The 7,941-nt window shown below is 39.7% G+C and overlaps 1 non-coding gene across 1 annotated transcript; it reads right to left on the bottom strand.

The window, feature by feature from the left end:
- Positions 1-606: 606 nt before the first annotated feature.
- Positions 607-738, bottom strand: LOC116915134. Its single transcript, XR_004389813.1, has one exon. It is a non-coding gene; the product is annotated as a small nucleolar RNA SNORA17 (small nucleolar RNA).
- Between the last annotated feature and the right edge of the window lie 7,203 nt (positions 739-7,941).

The raw sequence follows: 7,941 nt of genomic DNA, 5'->3' as shown, positions 1-7,941 counted from the left end.
TTGCTCAGGCAAGGTGTAGGGTCCACTCTCCCAAGTGTTACAGCAGGAGAAGGGCAAGTCCAGCCCTCCTGCTTTCATGACCCAAAGGCCAGCTCTCCTACCTGTTGTAGGTAGTAAGGAGCAAGAGTGGGGAAGGGCATCTCTCTTGTCTATGCTGCCACACAGCAGACAAGATGATGCAGGACCGATGCTACAGTACTCACACCCTCAGGACCTATAGCCCTGCCATCAGGGTATGTTCTACCATGCTGCCCTGGTGAGGTACAGGGTCTGTTTTCCTGAGTGCTTGAGCAGGTCCTGCTCTCATGGCCCAGTTAGGTCCAGCACTTCTGAAAAAGGATATGTGGTGGGGGTCTCTCCCTTGCTGATGCCACCACACAGCAGACAAGAGGTAGAGCCAACTCTTCCACATTCACAAACTCAGGACCAACTCAATCAACCCCTACATCCGGAGCCAGCTCTATTACACTATCCAGGTTAGGTAAAGGGCCTATTCTCCTGATTGTTGCAGTAGGTGAGGGGAAAGGATAAGTTCTTAGGGTAGTTCACTGTTTGGGCACCCTGGCCCTGGACTGTTGCTCTCCTTACTTGTTTTTTCCCCCAGGGAATGTTAGACTACTAATCATTCAGATGTTTACAGTTCAGAGCACTAAGCATAGACATATTCTTTCTTCTCTATACCACCTACTGAATCACATATGATATAGCATCCACACCTGCAGTGCCCCTAGACACAGTCCCACCACTCTTTTAAGAAGAAAAACATAGGGCTCACTTGATCCTTCTAAACCAGTAAGCTACTCAGAGTACAGCAGCCATGATTTGAGCAAGCCCAGAAATAGCCCATAGGGCTGAGAGACCCTGGCAACATCTGTGTGTTACTGATTTTGCAGTATATAAGCATTACAATGTTTAGAGAGCCACCTATGAAAGACTGGAAGGCCAGGTACTGCCTGTCTGTCTGTCTGTCTGTCTGTATCTGTTTTTCTCTTTGTGTCTCTCTCTGACTCTCTCTGACCCTTTCTGCCTCTGTCTCTGTCTCTCTCTGTGTCTCTGCCTGTCTCTGTCTCAATCTCTCTCTCTCTCTCTCTCTCTCTTGCTGTGTGTGTGTGCGTGTGTGTGTGTGTGTGTGTGTGTGTGTGTGTGTGTGTGTGTGTTAGCAAACAGCCACTGACAGGGTGATGAGTGGAACTGGGAACCAGAAGCCAATGGTATGATGGAGATTTCAAGAAGACAAGAACGCCAGAAATGTGAACCAACTACAAAGAAGGCAGAAACTACCCTAAGACATAGCATTGAGGTATGTAGCCATCAAGTCATAGAGCAGAAATTACCAAACTCATGGAATCCATCTGTTGTATGGTATGGATAGAATTCAGTGTTTGTCTGTCTGTGTTTAAGCCTTTCCTTAGTCCAATTGCTGTCCTGTTCCTCCCTTTTGGAACTTGTATCAACATCATGTTTAGTCACCATTGGATTTTACAGGAATTCTGACAGAGTTTGCCTTGTGTCAGAGAAGATTTCAGACCTGACTTAAGAACAAAGCTGAAGCAGCTGAAACTTTAGTCATGAACTGTATACATTTGTAGTGAAAAGTGGAGTTAAACACTAGGGGTATGAGGCAGAATGCTATACTTTAAATGTGTCCTCCAAAGGCCTATGGTTAAAGACTTGACCTCAAGTCTTTGGTTATGTTAGAAGATCCTGGAACCTTAAAGAGGTATGGCCTAAGAGAAGGAAGTTACACAGGCCATGCTTTCAAAAGTAATTTGGGTCTGTCTGTCTGCCAGTCTGTCTCCCTTCCTCCCTTATTTCCTTTCATTACATGAGTTACCAGGTTCTCTGCACACATGCTCTCACCATTATGCTTTTTTATCACATACCCACAAGTTATAGAGCCGTCACTGACTGGGATCGCTAAAACATGTAGCTAAAATCCAACCTTTAGTTTTTATAAGTTTTTATCATGGATATTTTACTCCAGTCATGAAGAGCCAACTGACCCAGAAATTCATATAGTCCTTTGATTTCTTAGCAATAGCTATTTACAAACAAATAACGGAAAGAAGAGCTGGACTACCAGGAAAAACAGCATGGGATAAGGAATTACATTGTCTTAGAGAACTGAATTCTATGTCACAGCAAACCTTTGGTAGCTGGGTTCTAATAGAGGGGAGAAATGTGAGGGGGAAAGCACAGGAAGAAAAGATGTAATGATAGTGTACTCAACACGATAATAGATGCCAAGTACAAAGCAGTTAAGACAAAATGTACTCATTTGTTTTAAAGGGAGATAAAGCACAATCAGCAATTTATTCCATTTTTTTCAAGAAATTGGATACTTATTCTAATTTCGAAGGACACATTCAGAATATAAGCTCCTGGGATCTATAATTTAAGGAAATTTTCATGAGACTGATACAAATTACAAAGACAATTTTGAAATCATGGGATGATTGCATTGATTGAATGACATATTGCAATTGAGAGTAATACCCTCTGTTTGTTGGATAGTCGACTAAATTAGTAGGTGGCAAATTATGATTATGATTAGTCATTACAGTGTTTTAATAGGTTAGGGAAACATGAAAGCATGCATTCTTTGGAAGTTCTAGTGTATTAATTAAGCAGTGAATTTGATCATCATCGAACAATTGCCTACCTTCATGTTTGGAACATGGATTTATCAGTTGAGTGAAGGGTTTCCATAGATATCTAGTAGAGGGATTTCCATGAGTGTCATAAGTTAATGTATTGGGTCTTTAATTGATTCATAACCCTCTACTTTTAAACATCAAGCTCTATTACCTCTGTGACCAACAGAGACTCCGCCTCCCAGCAGATCCATTCATTGCTGACCTTTTGTTAATTCTTTTATTTCCAATTTTCAGAATCATTTTACTATATCCCAGTCACTGTGATTAAAATTCTGACTTCTATCATTTCTTTGAATAAGAATTTCAATGTGATATTTAATACATCATATTATATTCAGATGATGAGAAACAAGTAAAAGTTACAAAGGAGAGAATAATGTAAACTTAACACTTGCGTTACAATGAAACCTTTAAATAAGAAAAGGAGAAGATGAACCATACTGCCATGGAAAATCTTTCTTTAAAGTTATGCATCCTTAATGTTAAATATAAAGCCAAAAACAACATCAAAAAGACAAAACAACAAAAAAGAACGGTCAACTCAGTGAGTCAAAGCAAAATTGTTTTGTTGTTGTGGTTGTTGTGGTTGTGGTTGTGGTTGTTTGTTGCTATTGTTGTTAAAATGTCAAATCCTGTTAGAGCTATCTTTTAAATTCAAGAGAATTTGTCCTTGAGTTTAAAGATGCAATGCAAAGAATTCTAATGAGAATTTATGATGAGATGAATAAGGAGGGATGAGCACAGATCTTTTTTTTTTTTTCTTTTTTTCGGAGCTAGGGACCGAACCCAGGACCTTGTGCTTCCTAGGCAAGCACTCTACCACTGAGCTAAATCCCCAACCCCGAGCACAGATCTTTTAAATATTAATACAGCTGCATTTTCTCAATCCACATTATATGATGCTGGAATAATTTACAAATACCCATCAGTGCTTGACATTGTTGAGAAATTATGAAAAGGAAATTATGTTCCACTCTCTATGTTCTTAAATGCCAGTAAACATTAGAAACACCCTTGACCTGAAGCTGTATTACAGAGCCATAGTGATAAAAACTGCAAGGTATTAAAAGAGAAATAGGCACATTGGTCAATGGAATCAAATCAAAGACCCAAAAAGAAACCCACACATCATTGGACACTTGATTTTTGATTAAGAATCTAACACCATACAATGCAACAAATAAAACCATCTTCAATAATCAGTGCTGGACTAACTAGTGGGTGTCTAAATGTAGAAGAATGAAACTCAAACTGCACAAAACTCAAGCTTAAGTGGATCAAGGACCTCAACACAAAATGAGATACAATAAATATCATAGAAGAGAAAATGGGAAATATCCTTCATACATAAGACAAGTTCCTGGACAGAATACCAGTGTCTCGGGCTCAAACATCAACAATTTATAAATGGGATCTTATGAAACTGAAAAGCCGTAAGGCAAAGGACACTGTCAATAGGACAAATTGTCAGTCCACAGATTGGGAAAGGATCTTCACCAACCCTACATCTGACAGAGGGCTCATACCTAAAATTTATAAAGAACTCAACAAGTTAGATACCACCATACTTAAACTTAATTACAAATTGCGATATAGAGCTAAACAAAGAATTCTCAACAGAGAAATCTCAAATGGCCAAAAAGAACTTAAAGAAATGTTCAGCGTCCTTAGTCATCAGGGAAATGCAAATCAAAGCAACTCTGCAGTTCCATGTTATACCTGTCAGAATGGCTAAGATCAAAACTTTACTAGCACATGCTTGTGAGGATGTGGAGCAAGGGGAACTCTCCTCCATTCCTGGTGCTATTGCAAACTTAGACAACCACTTTGGAAATCACTTTGGTGCTTTTTTTCCCCAGCAATCTGGGAATAAGTTCTATCTCAAGACCCAACTATACAACTCCTGAGCATATACCCCAATTTTCTCCAACCCCACTCAACTATGTTCATAGCAGCTTCATTCATAATAGCCAGAACCTAGAAATAACCTAAATGTCCTTCAACTGAAGATAAAGATAATGTGGTACATCTACACAATGGAATACTATTCAGCTATTAAAAACCAAGACATCTTGGATTTTGCAGTCAAAGGGATGTAATTTGAGAATACCATTCTGAGTGAGGTGACCCAGTCCCAAAAGGACATGCATGTTATGTTCTCACTTATAGGTGGATATCAGCTTTGCTACACTCCACCAACCCAAAGAAGCTAAACAAGAAAAAAGGCCCAAGCAAGGAAGTTTGAATCTCACTTAGAAGGGGGAATAAAATAGTCCTAAGAGGCAGATGGAAGTGGTAGGAAAGGGGAATGGAGAGGGGAATGAGCTAGTCAGGATCAGGTGTGGGGAAGAACAGAAGAGATGGCCAGATGGGCATAAGAATGAATGAAATCTGCAGCTGACAGAGGTGAGAAGGCAGGGGCATCTTCAGGACTAAAGAGAGACCTAAGATAAGAGAGACGCCCAATTGTCAATAGAATTACCCTAGCAGTGACTCACTACACTGGCGATATGGAACTTGAAGAGGCCACCTCCTATAGCCAGGCAGGAACCACAGTGGAGTGATAGAGACCCCAACCCACCCATAAAACTTTCAACTCAAAATTTATCCTGTCTACAAATAATGCAGGCACCAGGGGAAGGAGTAGAGACTGAGGGAATGGTTAACCAATAACTGGCCCAACTTGAGACCCATGCCATGGGCAAGCTTCAGTCCCTAAAACTATTAATGATACTCTGCTGTGCTTGCAGACAGGAGCATGTTGTCCTCTGAGAGGTTCCACACAGCAGCTGACTTAAACATATACAGACACCCACAACCAAAGAGTGAATGGAGCTTGGGGACTCTCATGCAAGAGTAGGAGGAAGGATTGTAGGCCCTGAAAGGGATAGGAACTCCACAGTAAGGCCAACAGAGTCAACTAACCTGGACCCTTGGAGCTCTCAGTGTCTGAACCACGAAACAAACATATGCAGGTTGGAGCTAGGCTTCCCCACTCATATGTAGATGTCCAACTTGACCTTCATGTGGGTCCTGAACAACTAGAATGCTGGCTATCCCAAAAGCTGTTGCCTATGGTAGGATACATTTTACTAGCTGGGCTGTTTTGTCTGGCATCAATGTGAGAGGAATTACTTAGCCTCACAGAGAGTTGAAGTTCCAGGGTTAAAGGGATACCCAGGGGGGCCACACAAGCTCAGAGTAGAAGGGGAGGGAGAATGGGGAAAGGATTGTGGGAGGCAGTGAGTTGGAGGAGGGCAGTGAGTGAGATATAAATTAAAAAATTAACTTTAAAAATACTTAGATAAAATGATGTCTATGTTTTAACAAAAAAGAAATTCAAAAGTACAGATACGAAACAAATTCAAATTTTGGTGGGATTGCTTGGTATGCTCTTTCCTTTGTTAATGTCACACTCTTCTAGTTTATATTATCAAAGTGCTCTATTTATGATATTTGTAAGATTTTTCTGTATTCTTAAAAACCAAATGTATATGCAATGTTCTGATTGCAACCACTGTGGAAATCAATATGGAGTTTCCTCTAAAGGTTGGAAATAAAACTACCATATAACTTAGCTTGGCACAGGGATAGTTGCACATCTATGTTCATTGCCACTCTAGTCACAATAGCTAGGCAATGGAAATATACATTACTTGATAAATAGGTAAAGAAAATGTAGCTAGCATATTTATACAATAGGGTTTTATTCTGCTGTAAACAAAATGAAATTATGAAATCTGCAGATAAGTTAATTGAAACAAGAAGTAATTAGACTGAGTGGGGTAAGCACATCTAGAAAGACAAATGCTGAACATTCTCTTTCATATCTAGATCCTCACAGGGATGTGACCCCTCATAAGCTGTCCATTCTCCAGTGGCCGGCCCTACAGTCATGCACATGTCTGCAATACTAATTAAGCTCAGTGGACTAAATAACAGGGTATAAGGATTGGCTGGCATTCCAGTTTCATCTCTGTTGCTATGATAAAATTCCCTTTTCAAAAAGCAAGCTTGGAGAGAAAGAATGTCCTTGGCTTTCTCTTTCAGTTCACAGTCCACCATCAAGGAAAGTCAGAGGAGGGACTCACACTGGGGCTTGAAGCAGAAATTACAGACAAACCATGCCACACATGAGCCAATTGTTTCACTTTTAATATATTCAAATTTAAGTGAGCACTACCATAATCTATTTGGGAATACTTTCTTCACTCTGTAAAGAACCCTGGGTATATTAGCAATCTCCTAGTATACCCTATGCTATGGGCTAAAACAATCACTAAAGACATTTCTGCCTCTCAGTTTGAGTATTTACATTTGACGGATGGGATCACATAATACGTTCCCTTGTGGCTAATTTCTTGCCCTGGCACGATGGTTCTAAGGCTTGCCCATGCTGCAGCATGGCTCAGAACTATGCTCATTTGTAATACCAAGTAATATGCCACTGCCTTCATCTGTTTGTTCATTAATGGATGAGCATTGGAGCTTTTTCTACATTTTTGGAGGTCTTATTAATATTGTGTTCTCAATTGTGAGGGTTTACACACTTCATTTCCTTAATGTAAATATCTAGAAATTTCTCCACTCTATGGTAAGTATGTTAACCATTGTGGAAACTGCCAGAATGACTGTCTTGTATTAAGTTTCAACATCAGATGAATAAAGATAACAAAGTGTCCAGTTTGTCACAGAGTGTCATGTTTAACATAATCCAGTGAGTCAGAAAGAGTATTTCTGTGTGGCTTCCATTTGTTTTCACTGATTAACCAGAGTGATCTTTCCTTCATGTATTTTATTCTAATCTTTACATATTCTATTAATAAATGTCTATTGGGAATATTCATGTTTTTAATTAATTTCTCTCTTTTGCTTTTGAATCCCAAATGCTCTTCTTTTAGAAGTTTTTTTATTGATTCTTTATGAAACATCTTATACCCCAATCCCACTCATCTTCCCATTCCTTCATATCAGCCCCCACTCTTGCAAGCCCCTGAAAAGAAAATTAAAAATTTAAATTAAAAAACAAAAAATAAAAAGCATCTCGCTGTGGAAGCTGCAGTATGTTACATTGTACCATTTTATCCACAGATCTTTACTTGCAAATGTTCATTGCAGTGAGTCATTAGTCTGGTTCAAGGCCTCTGACTTCTGCTACACTATCAATACTGGATCCTCAGCTGGACTCCTCTCAGATATTATTGTTAACCCGTGTCATTTAGAGCCTACAGCTTTGGTTCTGTAGGACCAGTCCCTTCATGCACTTCAGCAGTTCACAGATGGG

Source organism: Rattus rattus, chromosome 13 (genome assembly GCF_011064425.1).
Source record: "Rattus rattus isolate New Zealand chromosome 13, Rrattus_CSIRO_v1, whole genome shotgun sequence".
Lineage (NCBI taxonomy): Eukaryota > Metazoa > Chordata > Mammalia > Rodentia > Muridae > Rattus > Rattus rattus.
The sequence above is the reverse complement of the archived record's forward strand: the minus strand, read 5'-3'. Positions and strand labels throughout refer to the sequence as shown.